Here is a 22,162-nt window from a genome sequence, read left to right as displayed (position 1 = left end):
GTAACAATGAAATATAATTATATCGAGAATCGTGCTTACTCTTGCTGTCGGAAATCACGAGTAATGCTTTACGTCCTTAGTTTATTGAGATAGCACTCGTTGAAATAAAAATTGCACCGGGAAACATTCGATTTTCACAGCAAGTCTCTCGTAAAGAAAGATTACAACGGGCAAGCTACAAGAAGGGAAATACAGTGTGAAAGGAGGTGTAGGTGGGTTACTCTGGAAGAGTATATAGAGTTCTGGACGCTAGCCATTTCCTAATTGTGTAACCTTTCTGGCGTCTAGCCTGGTAAAGGTCTAATAGGTCTAATAGGTCAGGTAGAACAGTCTGCTCCTGCATCTGTGACCAATATTCTGGCTCACCTTCGCCTCTACGAATGCAATTGCGCGCAAAAGAATTTTATTAACTATAGATACTGATACAGTTTTAAACGCGCGAAACGAGCGAACTTTTCACAAAGATTTAACGTTGCGTCGATTTTTTAAAAGATAAGGCCTATCAATTTCTAAAAAATTAATAAATCATATGAAACATGCGTAGACGAAATATGTACATTTTACAAAATTAGAAAACTCTTAGGTCAAAGAATAACGAGTACAGTTAGTCTTTTCGAATCTTTCGCCGTTCTATAATTGTTTTAGAATGTATAGCTTCTCCCGACAAATCAATTTCAGAGATATTTCTTCTCCGTGCACTATGCAGATTCGCTTTCTCTTACATCGCCATTTGAAAGATGTACGTTGTTGGTCATAGCCTCTCTACCTTCTTTTCCGGTGACCTATCAAAGACCTCGAAAGACCGCCTTTTCTAAATCTGCGTAGGAAATACACATACGTGCAAAGGACTCTGGTAAACGAAACAGTATATGCGACTCAATTTTGTGAATGATCGAATCGTTGTTTCGTATAAATTTTGATTAAATTTTATTTATGAAGTACGTTATTTGTCTACTTACAGTTTACACTAGAGTTTTTCCTATACAATTTAGATAAATATCGTGCACAACACGTTTATAATAATTTATCACTTTCACAGTTTTGCATTGACACATACATATATTCGATGACTGAATTTATATTTTAATTTTCATGAGTTCTCGGATGGGATTTAAGCTTTACACGACGAGGTCAACGAATCCGAAAATCCAATCGTCTCAAGAAACATCTTGGAAATGTTGAGAAAATCATAACTGAATCTGAAACCAAAAAAATATATCTCGCAAGACAAATAGGTACTGTACAAACACTCGCTGAGTAATTTAACGAAGATAGCAGTACATCACAGATAAAATCAACATCTTCACGACACATCTCGATTTCCAGTAACGCACCTTTACGGAAAGAACCAGTTCGTCAAACTTCTTTCCAAACAAATACTCCGTTTAACGACACGGCACTTCGTGAACAAGATATCTTTAACTTTCTCTGAAATATCGATGAGACTCTTGACTGAGGAGCGCCCGAACTAACCACGACTAACACGAACAAATCAAGGAAAACTTAAAGTTGCAAAGTAAACGTTCGAGACAGAAACGCCCCGTACAAAAAAATTACCTTTAAAGTATTTCCATGGTCTACAAATCGGATTTAATATTCCTTACATTTATATACGATCCACTATATATAGGAAAAATTTCGACAAGCACATACTCGATCAATTTTGGCCAGCAATAGAAACGATATTGACCAACTAGACCGATAGCCTTATATTTCTAATAGCGAAATCGCACGCTTTTGTGCATTGCATCGTTAAATATCCCATCCTTAGTCTTAGACTAAACTACCGCTTCGAATAGGTGTAGTCAATATTCGTGCATGGCTGTTAAATCGACGATCTATTTCATTGGCGACAAAAGATCGACGCCGGATGCCGTCTCGAGTCCGCGTCTTTCGAATTTATAGAGTATATCCGGCAAAGCAGCTTAATACCTACTCCTAGCGAATCTTGTCAACGTCGTTAGGAAAAAGATAAGATGGATCCGTGGCTGGAGTAGCGCCAAAACCGGTCTTATCGTAAAGAACTAGAGAGGAGACGCCGGCAATCCTTCTTTCGATTTATATTAAATGCCGCGTAGCCCCTGCGGTAACCTGTCTGCAAGAAATTATGCGCATGAATAAAGCTGCTGCCCAGCTATTTTTCGAGGGTTGATCGCAGCTTGTTGCTGTAACGTGCAAACGTTGAACGGCAAACGTCGTCCGACGAAGACCACCACCACCATCACCAACTGCATTGAAATTGAAAGAATCGACGTTGAGACTGGTCATGGTTCCTCTTTGAATATCTACTGGAACAAGAAGCAATCTGGAACCGATGAAAGGCTTTGGACCGGCCGCGGGACTAGTAGAGGTCACGTATGATCGGAATCTCTTAGGCGACAGATCTTTATATTTATCATCTTCTTGGCTCATTACCCGTGGAACTTGTTCCATGGCCTCTCTGATACCGGGAAAGACGTGGTGTATGTGTCGAAATTGTTCGAGGTGAATGTCGTTCCTTGTTCGAAGAAAGCAGAAACAAAATCGATGAATTAAAAGAGAATATCTAATAACAACATAATAATGTCTGAATATGATATATGTAATATGAATCAACGTTAATAAAAATTTACGTTATATCGAATCTTTAATAAACGGGGACGACAAAATATCGGAATTTTAAGTTTACCAATATTTCCAACAACATTTTTACGAGATTATCATTTTCGAGAAGCGGAAAAGAAAACCAATAAATAATCGATTTGAGAAACATCGAATCCAATACCATAGTTTCGATACGACGCAATATTGTAGCGTCGAAAATAAAATACAGCGACTGATGGTTCTCCATGCCCATCGTGTAATCGTATCCCAGCTGTTCTTCTATGCAGAAAAATGTCTCATCGGTAAACGCATCTGGATACGCGCCAGACATGTGCATGTGTGTGATGTTATTCCGCATTGATTTCCTGCTATCTGGTCGGCACTTAGGAAAATCCTTTTCGGATTTACATTTTTCATATTGTTAAATTATCTTATTAGATTCGATACACTTCAAGAGAGCAGAGAAAGTTTGAGCTATAATAATAGAAATATAAAAGAGAGAAAGAAAGTATTTTATACTTCGTAATGTTTAAAAATCTCGAATTAATTTTATTTAATTTATTAATTTCGAATTAGCGTCTAGTCGGCGTGACACTTAGGAAAATTGTTTCGCGATTAGGACGACGCGCAATATACCGCGCGTGTTTTATGTACCAATGCGAATGGCAATAATATTCGGAACGAATGTTTCTTCGACGTAACAATGACAGATACTCGTAAATCGAAGGTGGACATTGAAAATTGGCTACGCTATACTGGCACGTTAATACACGAATTAACTTAATTAAGCATACGAGAAAACTTTGTTTCTACATGTTGTTCCTATTCTCAACCGAATGACGATAAAAATGTAATATCATGCAGAAATTCGATAAGTTGCAGTTATATTGGAAACGTCGTTAATTTGTGTTGGTGAAATTTATACAAGTACATACTGATATATAGTCAAATTACTTAATTATAAGTAGTTTTGTACAAGATTACAGTTACATGTTCAATTGATATTTTCATAGGAAAGATTTAGAAGAACGATGCAACTGTTCGAGCCTATATAACTGCATGGATATGTGCGAGTGTGTGCATAAATTATCAGATATCTATATTTACATAACATAGAAGCCAAGCAGAGTTGAAAGAGTTGAAAGAAGGAGATACATATGTAGAAAGATTGATGTTGCAATAGTGGATTAACGTTCCTTCCAATCGTTTGATTGCGAGTAATTACTCCATTATATATGTCAGATAATTGTTAAATAATAGAACAGTATTAATTAGAAAGATAATTCAGAAACTATGATACAAACAGTATGAGAATTAAATAAAAATAAAATTAAATAAAACACATGAGAAAAATAGTAAGGAAATAAAATATTATAGATTCGATAATGGAAATTGGTAAAAGTAACGAAATATTGAGAAAGCCGTCTTAATTTAAAGAGCAAACAGAGAGTGTATAGAGTAACTATAGAGTATATAGAGTATAAACTCGATACAGTTATTAACGATAATTTTCTCTCGGTATAATTAATTCTCCTGATCCTAATCCCCAGACAGAGGGGAATGGAGAAAAAAAGTTAAGAGAGCCATTGTAGTTTCGATCGATGCGACGGACTTTCGTGTAAATATTCAGTAACCGCTCGTTCGTTTTATCATCGTTCCAGGAAAGAAAAAATTTAAAGGAAAAGGACGCGCATTGCACGGCAGACGGGATTCCTCAAGAATGTCCATCGTTTTCCTTCAAGAAGATTCTAGGGAAAACAACGTGCTTGGCGGACGTACGCTCGACGAAACATGAAAAATTCTCTTTCGCTGAAACTACGTTGACGAAAATTGATGAAAGATCAACCAGGTATCGTACAGTTACCATCGGAACGAAATAGGAATGATTTTGATGACACCGCGAATCTAACGGTACCGTTTTTTCGAATGCGCGTGTAAGGAATAAATGTAAACGGCTAAGTTAGTCGATAAAAAAGAAAAAGACGAATATAGAGGCGAAACGAAGGAGGGCGTAATACTGGCAAAGAAACTTCTAATCTGTTCTGGTAGAACTACTCTTACGTCGTAGAAGTTTGTTATTTAGTAAAGTAGACCGAAAAGAAGAGAGTGGAATTTCCTTAAAAAGTAACTACTTTTCTCATGGAACCAAGATTTCGTGGAAATTTTATCTCCGTTCACGTATACAAAAGACTATCGACACTATCCTCGTAGAGGCTAACAAGATCAGCGATGGTAGGACACGTGGTGAGAATAAATTTCGACAAAGACGTTCCGTCATCCAGCGTCATCGGGGTTCTAAACGCGTTTACGATAAGACTGACACGACGAGGATTCCTAGTAGAAACGGCCAGGACGCAACATTACTTCTATTCGTTTGTTCGTTGCTGTTCGATCGATCGTAATTTCCGTCAGTGACTCATGAAAGAAGAGGGACTCGAGCGCGTATATACATGCAACGATAGAGAAGAGACACACAGGGTGTGTAAGCAAGGGCTGACTAATCGTGAAGCTAAACTACCCCGCCCCCCCCTCCGTCCGTTGATTACGAGCCCGGTTTCTTAGAATCGGTCTCGGTCCTCGTCCTCGGTATTACCCACCATTTATAGAAGAATGCCAAATCGATGGATATTAAGAGAAACTTCTGACGGTTATTACCGTAGTATTTTGGTACACGGAGCAAATTGCCTTGCGTCATCGCGATACGCGCTAGATGAAAATTACTGTGCGATCGAACCGAGCGAACATACTATCGCTGTTGTACTATATTTTAATACGTAACGATTCCGCCTGCTTGACCCTCCTCGTGTCGTTCATTTATCGTTCAAAATTAAATGCAAAAAATACGATCGGTTGGCGGAAACCGGTTAAAACTGTACCGGATAAGATATACGGTGCTATAGTCAATTTTTTGTTATCTCTTTTTAATCCGAACTAACGTTGTATTTTTAGACGTACAGGGGTAAGAGATATCATTATCCGACGGGTAGGATAGATTCGAAAGGAATATCAGACGCAACGACAACATCGTAAAAGGACGAGATTTATTTCTTGAAAATTTTCCTTCTGCCACGAATCTTCGCTTCATTGCCAAACTAAACATCACGTCCCTCTTTCAATTCAGCTAACACCGTCTTCCTTTTCTTCCTCTACTTTTACTTCTACCCCTTCTTGTTCTTCGTTTTCTTCCGCTCGTTTCCGATGACAGGAGTAATTACATTTTTATGTTGTTTCGACACGAGACCGTACGTGACTGCAGCGAGATCAATTTGTCTCGAAGTCCGGCGTGTTCGCAATGGTAAATGTTATTTACTCGGAATAACGTCAAGAAAGTGAAGAGAAAGAAATATAGGGAGAGTAATGAAAACACGATTGTACGGCGCAACGTCTGCATCGGGCTTTCCTCAGGTTCGTCGGTCTTTTTATAAATATAGTACTCAAATATTTAGGTGTTTGCACGGCATAATGAAATTTCTTCGAGAATGATTGGCAATCGTCAATCGATAACCTCATTCTCTCCGATTCGTATTAAGACGAATTATTAGGTCACTCGTTCCGTTCAGAAACTTTTAATCTTACAGTTGATCATCGCGGTAATCTCAATCCACTATTATTTTCAATTATCAAATAAAATTAACAAAAAATTCTAGTTTATGAAAATTATGCAATTACGAAAATGTCCACCAAAGTATTATTAATTGCAATGTACCTGTTTATGATTTATGAAATGGAAAGATAGTTCTGCGTTGAAGCTCGCAGGAGATACCTATACGCAATAGTTTCGCAAATTTATTACTAAGTTTAAAGCATGTGAGGCATATTTTATCGCTAATTATTGGTCTTAGATTTTACGAGTGAACATCGTTGCCGATTTTCGCAATAAATACTCCAAGACCGCTTATTTCAGTGACGTTGATGCGCCTGGCCGACCGGCCGTCGCGCAAAATGTACTTCAATTAATCGATCACCTTCAACGTAATCCCGATTGACTTACAACTGGGTCGTTTATAATCCGTAACACGGCAAATGCTGTCGGATGATTTAATGTTTCGATACTTAAAATGATCGTACGAGCCTGTAGCACGTGATGTATCAAGAACATTTACGCCAGATCGCCATCTTGGTGCATGATACTGTAACCCTATGGTCGTGAATTCGCACGATGCGAAAATAGAACAGAGATACTAAGGCAAGTTGAGAAAAATACGATGCAGCTATTTTAATAAGGATGAAGTCGTACGAACGAAGCTGACGAAGACAAACGACAGCTCGTCGTTAATTCCATTCAACATTTTAGCATGGCGGAATAATTAAAATTAATGTACTCGGCGACATTAATGCAATACGTACTATTTCGCCTCGTGAACGTCGTTTTACGCTGGGAAAGCCGATCGAATGAAAATTACCCGTTAATGAATTAACAAAAGCTGTTGTTCTCGCTTTTCGGCATAATTACCTGTCTAATATTTTATAATTTTACGACCACGTACATCTTTTACTCGATCTAAACGTTGTTTCTTTTCTTTCGGTGTCATTACCTTCAACTCATATCTCAAAGTTGTTTCTGTCCCTTCGAACGGTGTCTTCCCGTAGATCTGTCGACTTTGTTCTTTAACTTCTCAATGCAACTCGAGTCAATCGAGCAATTGTATTTGCAATAACTCCTTTACACTTACGCAATTCTTACACGCGTTTATATAAATCTATTTAAATCTTCTCACAAGTCTATTTAAAACCTAAAATACTGAAATAATTGATGTTATTCACGTACCATCGTACTTTACATTTGTAATTTACATTTGACGCGAAATATGTATAATGTACGTATGTGTTTGTCAGCATCGTTCGTATAGTCGTTAAACTAGACAGATATGACTATGATTCGATTACTTATATACCTGATACGGAAGAAATATACTGGAGCGTGAAATTTCTTTGGTAACTCTCGTTACATACAAGGTTATGGTTACTACGGCGAGTGCCTGTCTCCCATGAGATGGAAATGGCACGACCTCGCGTTGAATAGCAGGCAATTTTATCGCTTGGAGAAGATTATGAGTCCAGCGTCTTCTCTGGTGAAGATTAGGCTGCTCGTGGGGGGTGTGGTGGCTGGGGTACGGTGGGGGGGGGGCAAAATATCGTGTGTGGAACGTATTTACGGTGCCAAGGAGCACGTCGAGTTATCCACGAAAGTCAGGTTAGCACGGAGAAGCCCTCCCCACAGCTTGTTATCTTATTGTATTGTTAGTATGCCGCGATGCGCCGTCTTGGAGCAGGTTTTCTTCCCCTTAATACGTCCTTCTCCCTTTTACACTGGTTCCCTTCTTGCTTTGTCATCGCTGTTTCTCTCTCTATGCTCCTCCCTTTCTTCCAGGGCTACTCGACCCTTTACTCTTGCGCGTTCTTTGCCAACACTCATCGCACTGCCAAACTATAGATCTTCTTCGTAAACCCGGGACAAAACTGTAAGAACCTATTAACGTGCAATTAAAATCTCTTCTTACGTTATTCGTCCTGCAAATATTCTTTGTCCGTCGAATGTTACAATTTACCGTTTATTTGTTAATATAACTAGTGTGATTTCTTTGGCTTGGTATGTAAAATGTAAAATGTAAAAAACATACAACAAAATTTAACAATATATATCCCCTTTACATTATATTCCTATATTATGGACAAAAAATAAAATGTCATTCGCTAAACTTTTGTCTTGTTTTTTTCTTCCTCTTTCAACTTATTTAATGTCTTTCCTTTTTAAGCTTTATTCAGAATTTTCGCGTCGTTACCGCAATATTTTATACAAGCAGTTTAAATGGAAAGAGGAAACAGATGATCAGATAGGTGAATAGACAGACATAGAGAAGAAAGAGGGAGAATGAACGTATGTGTATGTGTGTGGGTGGGTGTGTGCGTGCGCGCGCGCATGTGGCGTGACTGGCGAAAGAGAGGGACACGCGTTACCCGAGAGAACGAGAAGAGACGAACTGTCTTCATTATGCTAATGCCGTGCAACTACAGCTGACCGTGGCCAAAAATAGATGTAGATATCGTGGGATGCTGACTCGAACCTCGAGGGGGTTTTTATCCTCTCCTCACTCTGTCTTTCTCGTAGCCCTATGGCCATCCTTCTATTTCATTCTCTTCATTCGCTCAACGTTACGCTTGTTTCTCGATTCGGAAGATTCCCCGGCTTTGTCCTGCAATGAAATGGTTCCGAGGATGAAGATCGAATCGCACTTCTGCTATTCCTACTTTACGCCGTTGAAAATTTTGTCTCCCCCCTCTCACTCTGGTCGGTTCCGACTGGCGGTCGATTTCTTCCTTTTTGTATGAAAGCCGCGCTCATTAGCTTCACCTTTGCCGAGGAGCACAATGCTTCTACGAGGGAAACTTCCTTTTCAAAAAGCAATGATTAGTTACGTAATGATACTTGTTTTTCAGGGACGTTGTGAAAACCATTGGTCAGCGTCGTTAAATGCTTCACTTATCAATTTGCCAATGGTTACACGAGTCATAAAGACGATTCGTTAAATATTAAATATAAAATTATGATCTCTAACACTGATGAAAAATCACGAAATCACATCCAAATTCATCTAAGCTATTCTCACCTAACATTCATTTAAAATAACGGTACGCTAAATTAAAGGGAAAAGACTGCTATATCTAGATTCTATATGTCCAATAAATATGTATATCCATCGAAGAAATGTTTATATCAACTACCACGTTAGTCAAGCGTTAAGAAATTAAATTTTCATGATATGTAGAAATTGCACTTCTTTATTGACTCCTCTAAAATTAGCCGACGCTGTGTCCGCAATAGACTCAACCGCATTTCCGTTTTACATCCCGTTTACGTGGTTTGTGGTCACGTTGATACCGTTGTTACGGAGGAAACGCGTGGCTGCATTAACAATCTTCCTTCGTTATATTTTCGCTAAATTGCGAGGAGGTTTACACCGTTCTGTGTTCATAAAACAATACTGTAAAAGTGGCGCAGCGGCTTAGCACGTGAACATTAACGTAAACCGAATCACGCTCGTGCAATGGATATCTACCACCTACCACTGTCAAACGACGCTCGTACCGCATATAATTACCTTTCCAACAAACGTACGAAGAAGGGAGAAAAATGATTTGCGAGACTTTAACGTCGTTGTTCTTGATATTTTACCGACCGTACTTTCAATATTTCACGAAAGTTACATACAATCGTGCATGCAGATAAATTTCACCGTGTGATGGTGCTTCAAATAGGGGTTCCTCGTATTTTCGGTAACGCGGTGTCACTCTAAGGAAAAAGAAGCGACGGACACTAAGAGTGAGAAAGATGCCAGCGGACTGGTTGCAGAGCAGAAAAGAAGGAATAGAAGCTAGAGTAATGTAGCGAGTCAGCAGTTTTTGTTAAAAATTTATTCGGTTCAGTTTCATGAGAAATATCACCTTGTACCCCCTCGACGTTCCGTATCACACCTCAGCGGCTGCCTCCGGCCCCACTCTTCAGTCTTGCGTTCCACAATCCACCCTCCATTCGGCGCTTTCTTCTTCTATCTCCTCTCTTTCTAACTTTTATGTACACGTAAGTACGTATACCTGACTTGCTACGATATATCTACCGCCGCTAGAACGGGCTATTCATTTTTCAACGGTGCGAGAATATTCGATACGCATTGCCCCGGAACGATTTCGACAGAATTAAACGTAGATAACTGTGTTCTCAAAAATTACATTTCATGCACCGGTTTTACGATTGATGATTCGTCGCACGACTAATAGGACATATTGTCGTTTCTTATCGAGAGCCGATGGATATTAAGATAACGTGTTTCAAGTGCGACGCGTTGGATTTTCGTATTTTGGAAACGGAAAGTACGTTTATATGTAGGTAGCAGAATGCTTGGCTTATCAGAGTCTGCGAGGCGAGAATGGTGCGCTTCCGCTTCCGCCTTGTCGTTGGTATCGAGAATCCCTCAAGAAAGAGTTTCGAACCGGAGGTAAAATTCGAGTTTTATCCACTATTTATCGAGGTTATAATAGTCTACGTAGATAGGGATGCTATTAACGACTATCAATAATTGATCGATACTTATTGAAATATCAATAATATTGTCAAGATGACAGTAACTGAAGTAGAGTGACACGTAACATAATTTATCACTCAGTCCCTTTTTACATCAGAAATTTTTCTCATCGTAGAAGTTAATTCTTCGACATCGAAGAAAAAGCTTCTCGATATCATCGATATGTATTAATATCGTTACTAATAGCAACATTTTTAATTAGTGAGCATTTTAAGATACAAATGAGAATTCGTATTATGCGGCTGTTAGTTCCTTTTTTAGTAACAAGAGCGAGAAGGCAAAATATAAAATGAAAGTGAACCGAAGAACGAATCGTAACAATGGGTCATGATAAGTTTGTGTACGTAAAGTGTACGTGCAATGTACTGTCAGAGATATTCGTGCAAACGATATGCACGGTCCTTCTGTATCAGACACCAGGATCTTTTCCTGCTGTGAACCGTAACACACAGAGACCGTCGGTGTTGGTCTAAAGAATTTTCTACGGATCTCACTCGTTGCCTCCCTCGTACATTGTCACCTTGCCCCCTTCTTTCCTGTATGCCAGGAGAACGAGATTCAGCAGGTGTATAGTATGCGCCAGAAGTTCCTTCGTCTTTTTTTTTTTCGTTACGAAAATGCGCTTATTTACTTTGTTACTCGATGCATTTTCACGTAGCGTCAATAGGAAATCAAGCGTGACGTGTGAAAGTGATCTCTATCGAAGCGACGCTGTAGTACGATCGCTACATGGAAGAACCGGTATCGAAAAGAAGGATCGATTGTGAACTGTGAATCATCTCGCAACATAGTGATTTTTTTGTGAGCATGTCGTTCTTGCGTATATATGTATGATACTTATACAACTGGTGTATCTGTGCGAATGTTACGCGGTGGTCCAGATCTATCGTATCTAAGAATCTCTGCTCGTTGCTCGCAGTGGCATATTCAAAGAGCATTGCTATGGAATATAAAGAATTTTCCTTCGGATCTTACTACCCCTTACTTGTTTTTTCTTTGGTCGATCCTTCTCTTGCTCCGTCTTTTTTCTTGAGCGCGAGCGCATGGAGAAACAAGATTACGCTGAGGTATAGTACATGCGTTGGAAGTTCTGTTTCCTAGAGGCACAAACGAGAAGAGGAGAGAGAGAGACAGAGTGTGTGTGTGTGAGAGAGAGAGAGAGAGACGGGAAAGCAAAGAAAAAGTAAGAAAGAGAGATCGACTAACCCCCTTTCACCCGCGGCGAGCGTGATAGTCAGTGGGCGATGAGCGACCAAACCTAACCTAACTCCGTTGCCGGTTCTCTACCAGGGTAAGCAGTAAGCAGGCTGGGTCGCCAGGCGACGTTGGAGAGAAAGAGATAAACTAATAAAGAGTGTGGGTGGTGGGGACTAGATCGGCGCATGCGCGCCAACGATGCTTATTGAGCCATGGAGAGGGGCGGTTGGTGCCTCATCGTCGGCGGCGGCGGCGGCGGCGGTGGCGGCGGCGGCGGCGGCGGCGGCGGCGGCGGCGGCGGCAGCGGCAGCGGCAGCGGCAGCGGCAACGGTGGTGGCGGTGACGGCGACGTGGCATGGTATACGGCCGCATGGGTGCAGCGAGGGGTGAGACGGGTAGCATATTATGCGGAGGAGGGGATCATGGCTCCTCGTAGTCGGAGAAAGGAGAGAAAAGGAAGATAAACGATGGTGAAACAGAGACAAAAGGGGAACGAACGAGACAGAGGGAGAGAGAATGAGAGAGAAGGAGAACGAGACGGTGTGTGTCACGAAAGTTCGTACGTACGATCAAGCGAGACGAAGCCGGGTGATCCAACGAAGATAGGGCGAGAATGATAAAGCGAGGGGGTAACGGAAAGGGGAGTGGAGCAGTGAGAGAGAAAGCTTTAGGGGGTTGAAATTAGTGAGAGGGTGCATAGTTGTGCGATAGATGGTAGAAAGAGAAAGAAAGAAAACATAAATCTATTGCATATTAGACGAAGAACGAGAGGGACAAAATGTTGGAGAAAGAGAAGCTACGAAATGATGGTCGAGTGTGTGAATCGTGCAAGACCGTAGGTGTGATTAAGCGAGACAGACGGAGGGGAATACAGAAAAACGAATGAAATAGAAGGAGAAAGCGGCTTGAGAGAAGGAGAGAGAGTGAGAGAGAGAGAGAGAGAAAGAGAGAGAGAAGTAGGAGAAGTAGGTTTGTGTTGTGTGGTATAGAAAAGAGCGAGAAAGGTAGAAGGCGGGCAAGTAGTAGTGGAGGAGTGGTGGGACAGACGAGGTGGGAGCGAAAGGGGCAGGGTAGAGGGGGGGGGGGGGGAGGGGAGAGGGGGCGCTGGCATCGGACAGTCGGTGTCGCGCCAGGCCCCCGCTAGCGGCTAGCCAAGCAAGCAGCAAGCAGTCGCAATCCCGTCGCCTAACCAGCATTGCTCGCCTTACCTTTTCACCCTCTTACAAAATCGCATTCGAGGCTTCCGTCAGCTGCATATATTTGCCCCGTTCCATCAACCGGTCCCTCCGACGTCGTCCGTCGTTGCACGTCGTCGCCATTGCCGCCGCCACCGCCGCCGTTGCCGCTGCTGCTACTGCCGTCGTCATCGTCGAACACGCAGTACGTCGTCGTTATTGCTCTCGCAATCGTCGTTTAGTCGCGCGTGGTTTCTTAGCAGCGGCCGTACTGAAGGGAAAAACGCGAGCGAATATATAAAAAAAATACGGAATTCTTTTGTGATCGAGTAAGCCGATTATGAGTTGGAACAGTGCAGCAGTTCACAGCAAGCACGCATCATCCGGGCCAGCGTTGTTCAAGTGAGAAAACAAGTTTTCGTGGTTTTTGGTGTCGCGAGATCCGGCTGATCGACCGGAACTGTATGGTGAGAGTAGTAAAACGGAAAGTACCTTTTTCGCCGTTTCTTCTATCTTTAGTGAGGAAGAGAGCAAGTGCAGCGTCCTTAAAGGCTATTAAATTCGCAGCTCGTATGTTACACGTTCAAAGGACAAGCCGTGTCATTGTTGATATAAGTGCTGACAAATAAGATATATATATATACATATATATACATATCTTATATATATGTATCTACTATTGGTGTGTTGTTCGTTACCACAGTGAGAAGTTGCAAACTCCAGAAGAACCAACGAGAAGGCTCGCCGACCGCCTAACCTGTCACGGTGACCGACATCACGGCGAGATCGCGGCTGATACCTCCGCGTGTTCCGGCGCAAGGTAGTACAGAGCTCTCTCTATTTTACGATACATATGTATGTGTACGCGTACATCTATATACATATGTTCGTATATACGTGCAGCTATAGAGCAATAAGTCGTACACGCCATTGCCCGCGCGTGGGCGCTGTGCTGTATGCATTTGGACATATATTACGGTTCACGTCGTCATACCAATGACGTCATCGTTTCCGTAATTGCGTTTTTACGCCGTTGCGGAAACGATGATGTTACTGTTTCCGTTGTTTATGCTATTCAAGAGTACGTAGATTACTTAACGAAATTCATTTTACACGTTCCTCATGTCCGAGCGTTCATCTTGCTTATCGTGTTTCGATTCATTCGAATTAAAGCTGAGATTGGCAGCTGACTTGATCATTGCTCCATATTGCACGGGTTTTCGTTCGCCATACGGAGACGGATGTTATCATACGAAACATAACCTTCGAGCTGTAGGTATGTTTGTAATTATCGAAATACGCGCGTGCGTTATTGCTGTTTTCTTCGTTACCATTGCGACGCAGAAAAAAACGCGCGCAAGTTTGTGTGTTGTTATAGCTGTTAGTTTTAAACGTGAAATGATAGACAGGCATTTTGATCTGTCACGTTTTCGTCTGGGACGAATCATATATTGACAATCGTTTTAACGTTCCATTGTACATAAGTATTTTGCAAAACATATGAATTGAAGCCGTGTAATGCGCGTTACGTGCGTAAATGTGAGTCGACCGATTAACCACGTGTCATTAATTCCTCGTTTCTTCACGCTGTCGAAGTACGAGATTTATTTATTCAAAGTAACGGTTACTAGCGCGGCAAATTTTATTTGATCATATTTCGATAATGTCAATTCGGTTTTTTTTTTATTATTATTTTAATACTGGAACTACCAAGAATTTCTTGCATAATAATACCAATGAATTGATGAGAACTTTACAAGTTGTAGACTTTTCTTTTATAATTTTACAACTTTAATCAAATTCAATGGAGTAATTAATTAATTTGTAATTCATAAAGTATGCTTGTAGAAGTTAATTTCTCTCATTATCAAATTTGCCAACTTCTCACTTATGGCTTGTAAAATTTAATTAATAATGCTAGTTTACTTACGCAATAGAAATTTTATATATTTATAATACTTCATTTTTTGGAAGTTTGAATGTTCCGGTAAAGTGTATGGACGAAAGCTCGTTTCTTTTCTTGCTGTGATTTCTTTTTAAAAGTTTTATCTGTTAGTCGACGGTAGTTCTAGTATTTTAAATTGATGCATAGTTTGTCATTTTCGTCGCTTTCGTAACGCGAATAGTACGTATATAATTTAATGTTCCGGTGTTCGTGATCTTTGACAAAAGTGTTCGATGATGTAATTCCGTGAAATAATTCTTCCGCGGACAAAAATATTCCCGTGGACGTAGATAGGTCCGAAGCTTGGTTACCGATGTAGATGCATCACCTGTGCCATGCACGTTCCTAAAACAAGATAACGTGATGCGTGAGAAAAACACTCGCGAAATTCGTTACTTTAGATCTATCTAAGTATCTAGCTGGTGGCTGTGATAAATATTCTGACCACTATTTTTTTCACAAACAATATGTAAAATGCTGTTTGACCACTTTTCATGGCATTTTCGTCGCCATAATCGTACATAATCATTTCTCGATTAGAATTAAAATACTTTTTGAATATACCTTCCTGTAAACTGTTCTGAACTTCTGAAAAGCATGGACTACCAATCAAGCTCAGTTATATTTATATTTCATAAATATTTAGTTGCGTGGCAATTGACGGATGAAATAATCTACGTGCGATTAAAAATTTAGGTAGATTATTTTCTTAGGTAAATGAGTAGCCGGTTTAACTTTGAAAAGTGTTTCGGTTGTATAAGACACGGAGGCACTTCGACCCCCTCGCATTCCAGTAGAAACAGGTATATGACCTGTTATCCTTAGATATAATCTTACTTTTTCAAGATACTGGACTTTCGAAAATCGCTTGTCTTATCCCGACGTTTCTCTAAGTTATTTTATCACCTGCGTGTTTACTTCCAAATATGTAGGAGACAATTATATTTCGCGAATGTTTCACTTCCACTACTGGATATAAGTTTGAGACCAAACTTGCAATTGGATATCTTGTATAAGTTTCTTTAACTCGGAATGAAAGATATCGTTTGTTTTATTTATATCAGTCACATATCTTACGTATCTTGTAATTAATGTCTTATTCTGTTTCTAGATTCTTAGATATAGTTTCTGTTAATTTAATTAATGGTATATCTTCATTTATTTTCAAGAGAATTTTATTTCAAGAGAAATAATTGCAATCAAAATTCTATTAAGACTACGACATTATTAGCTTTTGCAATGCTTCATCTTAAACATTTTTCCTTTTGATCATTTCATTATGCTTAATAATAATAATAATAATAATAATAATAATAATAATAATAATAATAATAATAATAATAATAATAATAATAATAATAATAATAATAATAAATGCCATCATGTTGATTATGCACTTGAAAATCATTTGTACGAATTGGCGGATTTGCCAACTGAAGAATGTGCATTGTTTCGTATATATTTGTTTGTATTGTTCTCTCATTCACTTTAAATACTTCAATAAAGAAGTTAATCACGATACGAAACGATTATTGTAGCGTTATTCTATGTTATTCATTTTAAATGAATGGGACATATAGCTGTTTACTGATGAGGATTACGGTCTCAAATTTATACTGTGTGTAGTGTACGGCATTATAACATCATTACTTAAACAAGATTGCTTCAGGATAGTTGTTGGATTTGAGAAAAACTCAACTTTTCTATTAACCTGTTTGAAACTAGATTCAATGTGCTAATAAGTTTGTAATATATGTTAAGTTTTCTTTGATTACTTCCTGCTTGTTCTTGAAGTCATTGGAGTATTGCATTTGTAACGGCACAAATATTTTAAAATATTAAAAATGTTTTCAATATTATGCATTTTGTGACCCTTAGCTTGTAGAATTTTCTCTTTGATGCCATTACACATAAGGTGTTAACGCGTATAAAATTAATCTCATATTGAATGCTAAATAGGCTAAATAATGGTAAATGATATGAAGTTTTTGGGTAATAAATGGATGTTCTACTGTACCGTCGATAGTCGGAGGATTAATTAACGGAATACAAGGCGAATAGATAAATGATATCCCCGTAATAGGACATAATGGAAGGCAAATTTCTACGTGGCGTAAGGATGTCGAACGAATTGATGTGTAAGTGTGTGGAGTGCATCCTACACGTATCGGTGTGCGTGGCCTAACGCATCGAATTACAGTACCATCGTGGGCGTGTCCCACTAACATTCCGACCTCAGTGTCTTTTATCTTATTGAGTCTTACTACATACTACTCCATGCCGCGAACCCTTTTTAAAACGTGATGTCCTTGTTTACGACGGTCGCAGGAAGTCACACCTATGGCGTTGCCGTGTAGGCTGTATGCATGTCAGAGGATCGTTGCAGATCGAAACGAGTATGTAATAGGAAGAGTAATAAGATGAGTAATAGAATGCAAACTGCTCTGCGCTTATGGCTGGAACAATCGTTGCGCCGCGTCGCGTCATTTCTTTATATCCGTGTTTCTGATTTGCTACTTACAGTTCAGTTTGTTTTAGATGCTTGAATGATGTTAAAAACAACTCGGTTGATTGATGATTCGACTAGAATTGAAATTGAGCTAGAACCCGTGTCAGTTGTTCATATAGTATCCTAAAAACACTGGAGTTCGTTCTGATTATTTAGAACTACCTTAGAGTTACTGGCAATCGATACTAGAAATCTGGATTCTGTTCTGACTCTTCCTCCTTCTTCCTTATTCTCAAGTATCGTATAAGTATCTAGGATATTTTTATTCCAGTGTTGTACACCTACAGTTATATATAGACACACACACACACACACACACACACACACACACACACACACACACACACACACACACACACACACACACACACACACACACACACACACACACACACACACACACACACACACACAGTGTAAGTACATAATACAATATATCAATTTAAGTAATTTTTATGAATATGATTGCTTTGATAGTACTTATGTTAAAGGAATTGCATTTTTTTAATCGGCTTCAAGTATATCCATAAATAAATGATAGACATTTTTCAGTCGATTTTTCTGATACACCTTGACAGTTAGATTGACAGTGTCGACACATATTTGCAGCGCCGGAATTTTATCTTCGTTACGTCTCTATTATCTTCGCTGCGCACGTTGATGATTATGGCACGGTAATTTTTACTCATAAATTGATAAGCGATGCACTTGTGTTAAACCTGTTTATTGCACACAGTAAAATATTTGTATTTTCTTATCTGAACAAATTGTTGAATTGCATAAAGCGTATCACTAACTGTTACTATTTCATATTTCAGAGATATTATCTGTTTTATTGTTATCTTCCATTCTGATTATCGTGTTTGCCGTAGGTGACGATAGTTCCAACTTCAATTTCGCCTGCAGGAAGATTTAAAAATAGATATCATGTATTTGCTATTACGCTATGAATTTCATTTTATCATTTATTAGAACTACCAAGTTTCAATATACGTATCTTAACGTAGTTGTCGTGCACCCCTGTATCTTTTTAGTAAAAACAAACAAATCGTAAAAACAAGATATTTATGATGCGCCATTTTAACACATTTGGCAGTTTAGTGTTAAAAGGAAATTTCCAACGGAGATGATTGTGAATAGTTCTTCTAGAATCGGTAGGAATTACCCCATGACATCATCGTTCGTGATCACGATTCACGATATTAAGATACAAGAAGCGAAATACATAGAAGTAAAGATAGAGAGGGAGAAAGACAGAGCAACCGGCGTGTTATGGATTGTGTGACGTAACTGAGTCGAAATTATCTTGGTTAATAGTGTGTCAGAAGTTCTAGTTCCCCGTGAGCCGTTCGGCTCCACGCGTTTTCACGTTTTTGTCACGCTTTTACGGTCAAACCGTTCCCGAAAATAAAACACAGAAATTGTGTATAGAGTTACAAACGCGGTAGGGATCCCCGGCAAGGAACTTCTATTTATACCATTTCGTGTTGGTCGTGTGCCAAACAGAAAATCACATTTATATCAAATGTCGTTAATTTACAATCTCCACAAAACATCCGTGGACGAATTTTCGCTGGGTCGTGGCTGTGCAGGATCTATACGTAGTTGGCCCACGAAGTCGTAAATCGTTTCACAGATCGCCCGGTCGGTTACACGCGACGCCACGACGTGGCGTAAGGCGTAAGATATATGTCCTTCTAATCGCGGTATTTCTGCCTCCGTGTAGTCGCGCGACTCTTCTAGGACAACATAATCACCACAATTCCGCGGTCGGTACGGAAAACTTATCGACACTCGGTCGATCGATAACGCGGGAAGGCCATCTAGATTACGAACTCTCTACGTCCGACAAAATTTCGTTTTCGTGCAATATATATATATATATATATATATATATATGCATAGAGATGCTCGCGCACCAGTTGCGTCTATGTGAACTGCGAAAGCGTACGAAAAAAAAGACGTGCGCGATGACAAGAATCATCGTAGTCGTGTGACACGGTGAAAGTGAGGATATAGAAGCAGATACGTTGTGAGCGTATAACGTTGCATGCGCTTATTAGAAACTCATCAAAGAAAGTCGATGGGGAGGGAACAGGAAGAGGTAGTGGCGCGCGCAAGAAGTACACTTGCGAACGACAACGCAATTCGTGAGACATGGCATCGCTTTGCGTTAAAGGACAGGCTAGTCGTCGAGGCTGAAAGCACAAAGGGGGTAAGGAACAACGACAAGGGACGAACGTAAAGTGCAGGATGTATCAAAAACTTCAGAAGTATGTAATACTCGTCAAAACGAGCAAAATAGCGGTAGCAGGCGCGGGTTCAGGTATCACTAGCTCGGCAATTATAAGACATTTTTATATCGTTCGTTTAATATGACTTCTGTTCGACAAGGATTTCGATGCGTTTCCTCATAAAAGCACGCACGCGTTGAAAGATCACTAGCTTTCCCCTTGTCTTTCGATAATAGATGATAATCTTCGATTCATCGTGTCAATTTATCCAACGGTTAACCGGTTTACTGTACGCCATATTTTTCTAAATGGCGTGGCGGACAACACGATAGTTCGTTAGACTATTACAGGCTCATAGTAGAAATTTTCTTACAACTTCGGAACCAACGATACCTAGATCCACGTTTGATGATGTATTTTTCCTTCTTTTGACGAGCACCAGACGCCTTTGAAGTTTGACCACAATTTTTTGGAACACCCTGTATATATGTAGTATATAACGCGTTGCCAACGTTAACGACGAAAAAGAGAAAGGGAGAGAAAGCCCGAAGCCTTAAGGTCGATTTTAGTGTCTGTCCCTGAACATTTCTGGGCATTGCGTATATGTGTAGGCGGGGTGGGTGTGCCTCGTTTTAATTTTAGTCCCGTGACAGCCTGCTCCCGCGAGGGAGAGATAGGTGGCGTTGACCCGCCAACGTAACCTACAAATATTTCTCTCTCTCTCTCTCTCTCTCTCTCTCTCTTTCTCTCTCTCTCTCCTGTCATCAAGCCCGATCTATCGGTGTCCCTTTCTCTCCGGACCACTGGCGCGCATATGCCTCGAGCGATACATCAACGAAAATCCACGGGCGTTCTTACGTTCCCCTTTTTCGGACGCTTGAACGAACTTATAGTCTTACTACATTCCTTTCTCTCTCTTTTCAACCGAATCTTCATGTGTATCTCGGCCTGCGTCCCTCTTTTTCCTCGTGGCTGACCTATCTTTTCGCGTTACGTGTAGAAACCAATCGAAAAATTGCATCTTATGGAGATGAATTTTTATTTCACGTTTGGGATGTATGTATCTGTTTATTTTCAAAGCGCTACGAAACATAGTTTTATAGAAAATTAGGCTGTTGCGTGAAAAATTCGGTAGTATTATATGGCTAGATGTTTGTCGCTTACAAAATTACGTATTATGTGTACTTTTTTCTATTTTTTTTTCGCCTACTTCTCCAAAAGGTGTAGTAGTTATATGTATATATTTTCCCCCTTATTTCCCCCTTATTTGTAAATTTAGTTATTTTTCCCCATTTGCATAGTATAATTCAAATCGAATTTTTAATAAAATTATTATTCCAATTTGCGTTACTTTAGAGAAATCAACTAAAAAATTCCTTAACAAGTTATCCATAGGTTCGTATTCCTAAAGCTATGTATGTATATTTCGAGTTCGTAATAAATTTTGTCCCTAGTGATGCTATGTTTTTCGACGTGGCTTCGGAGCAGAAAAAAGGGAGTTCATAGGGGTGGGGGTGGAAAACGGTCGGGTTGTTTTTAATTTAAAAGCGGGCCGATCGTAATTCTGTTTTCCTACCGAACTAGCCGGGGCTGATGGTACATTCATTGCGATAGAATTTGATTTCGCAGAAAACGATAAATATTCAAGGGCACAGGGTCGAAACGCGCTCGCCTAGCTGGGTCGTTGCGCGCACGCGTGCACACGACTGTGCAGAATGTTCCCATGTGGAATTTCATCGTTGAGAGCATTTTGCTGTGACGGTACACGTATAGCGGCCGACTTCTCGACAATGAGTCAGAATGAATGATTTGCAAGCGTTGAAATGCATGAACGAGCAAGCCGAGCGCGACGTCCGATTGGACGACTGCCTCTCCGTAGTCGCGCCCTCGCCATCCTGCACGAATTTATGGCTTCAAAGCGTCCCGATGCATCTACTCTGTGGCGTCAAATTGCTTTCCAGCGGTTTTTTACCACCCCTCCACGTCCTTGTATATTGCGACAGTTTTATGTTTTATCTAATTATATTTTCCCGACCGACGATAGTTTGGTCAGGGCTGGGAGATGTGTACATTAACTTTTCTACTTTTTCACCCCTTCTTTCTACGATGTTGTTATAGGCTCGAATATTTGTTTCATCTGCAAATTATTTCTCGGTTTTCAACCTTTCGCTGTTGCCACTTTTTCATTTTTATTTCTATCGCCTTTCATCTTTCGAACGGTGGAAGACCCGGCATAGAAGAAAATAATAAAATTACATAAATAACTCTAATACAATGTTCGCACATCTATACCTAAATAAAAAATTTAATCTATCAGCCATATCCTTTAGCGTGTTACAATGACAAGGTGCTAAAATTCAATAAGCAATCGCGTTAAGAAAATATAGTAGAAAATTCAGGAACGATGTATCTCGTGACCCGTGCTGCCGCGTAGTAAA

At 39.9% G+C, this 22,162-nt stretch overlaps 1 protein-coding gene across 12 annotated transcripts in view; it reads left to right on the top strand.

Annotated features, from left to right (window-relative positions):
• Positions 1-10,736: 10,736 nt before the first annotated feature.
• The window catches only part of LOC126865549 (probable serine/threonine-protein kinase yakA), a 398,082-nt gene continuing 386,656 nt past the window's right edge, over positions 10,737-22,162 (top strand). For 7 of the 12 annotated variants that reach the window (XM_050618189.1, XM_050618193.1, XM_050618190.1 and 4 more), the window contains exon 1: positions 12,957-13,856. The gene's annotated coding sequence lies outside the window, so the exon portion shown is untranslated. Of the gene's footprint in view, positions 13,857-22,162 lie in introns of all 12 variants that reach the window. The other 5 variants (XM_050618199.1, XM_050618198.1, XM_050618197.1 and 2 more) reach the window with 2 other exon arrangements.

The sequence above is a fragment of the Bombus huntii genome, chromosome 5, assembly GCF_024542735.1.
Source record: "Bombus huntii isolate Logan2020A chromosome 5, iyBomHunt1.1, whole genome shotgun sequence".
Lineage (NCBI taxonomy): Eukaryota > Metazoa > Arthropoda > Insecta > Hymenoptera > Apidae > Bombus > Bombus huntii.
Note: the sequence above shows the minus strand (reverse complement) of the source record. Positions and strands in the feature narration are given on the sequence as shown.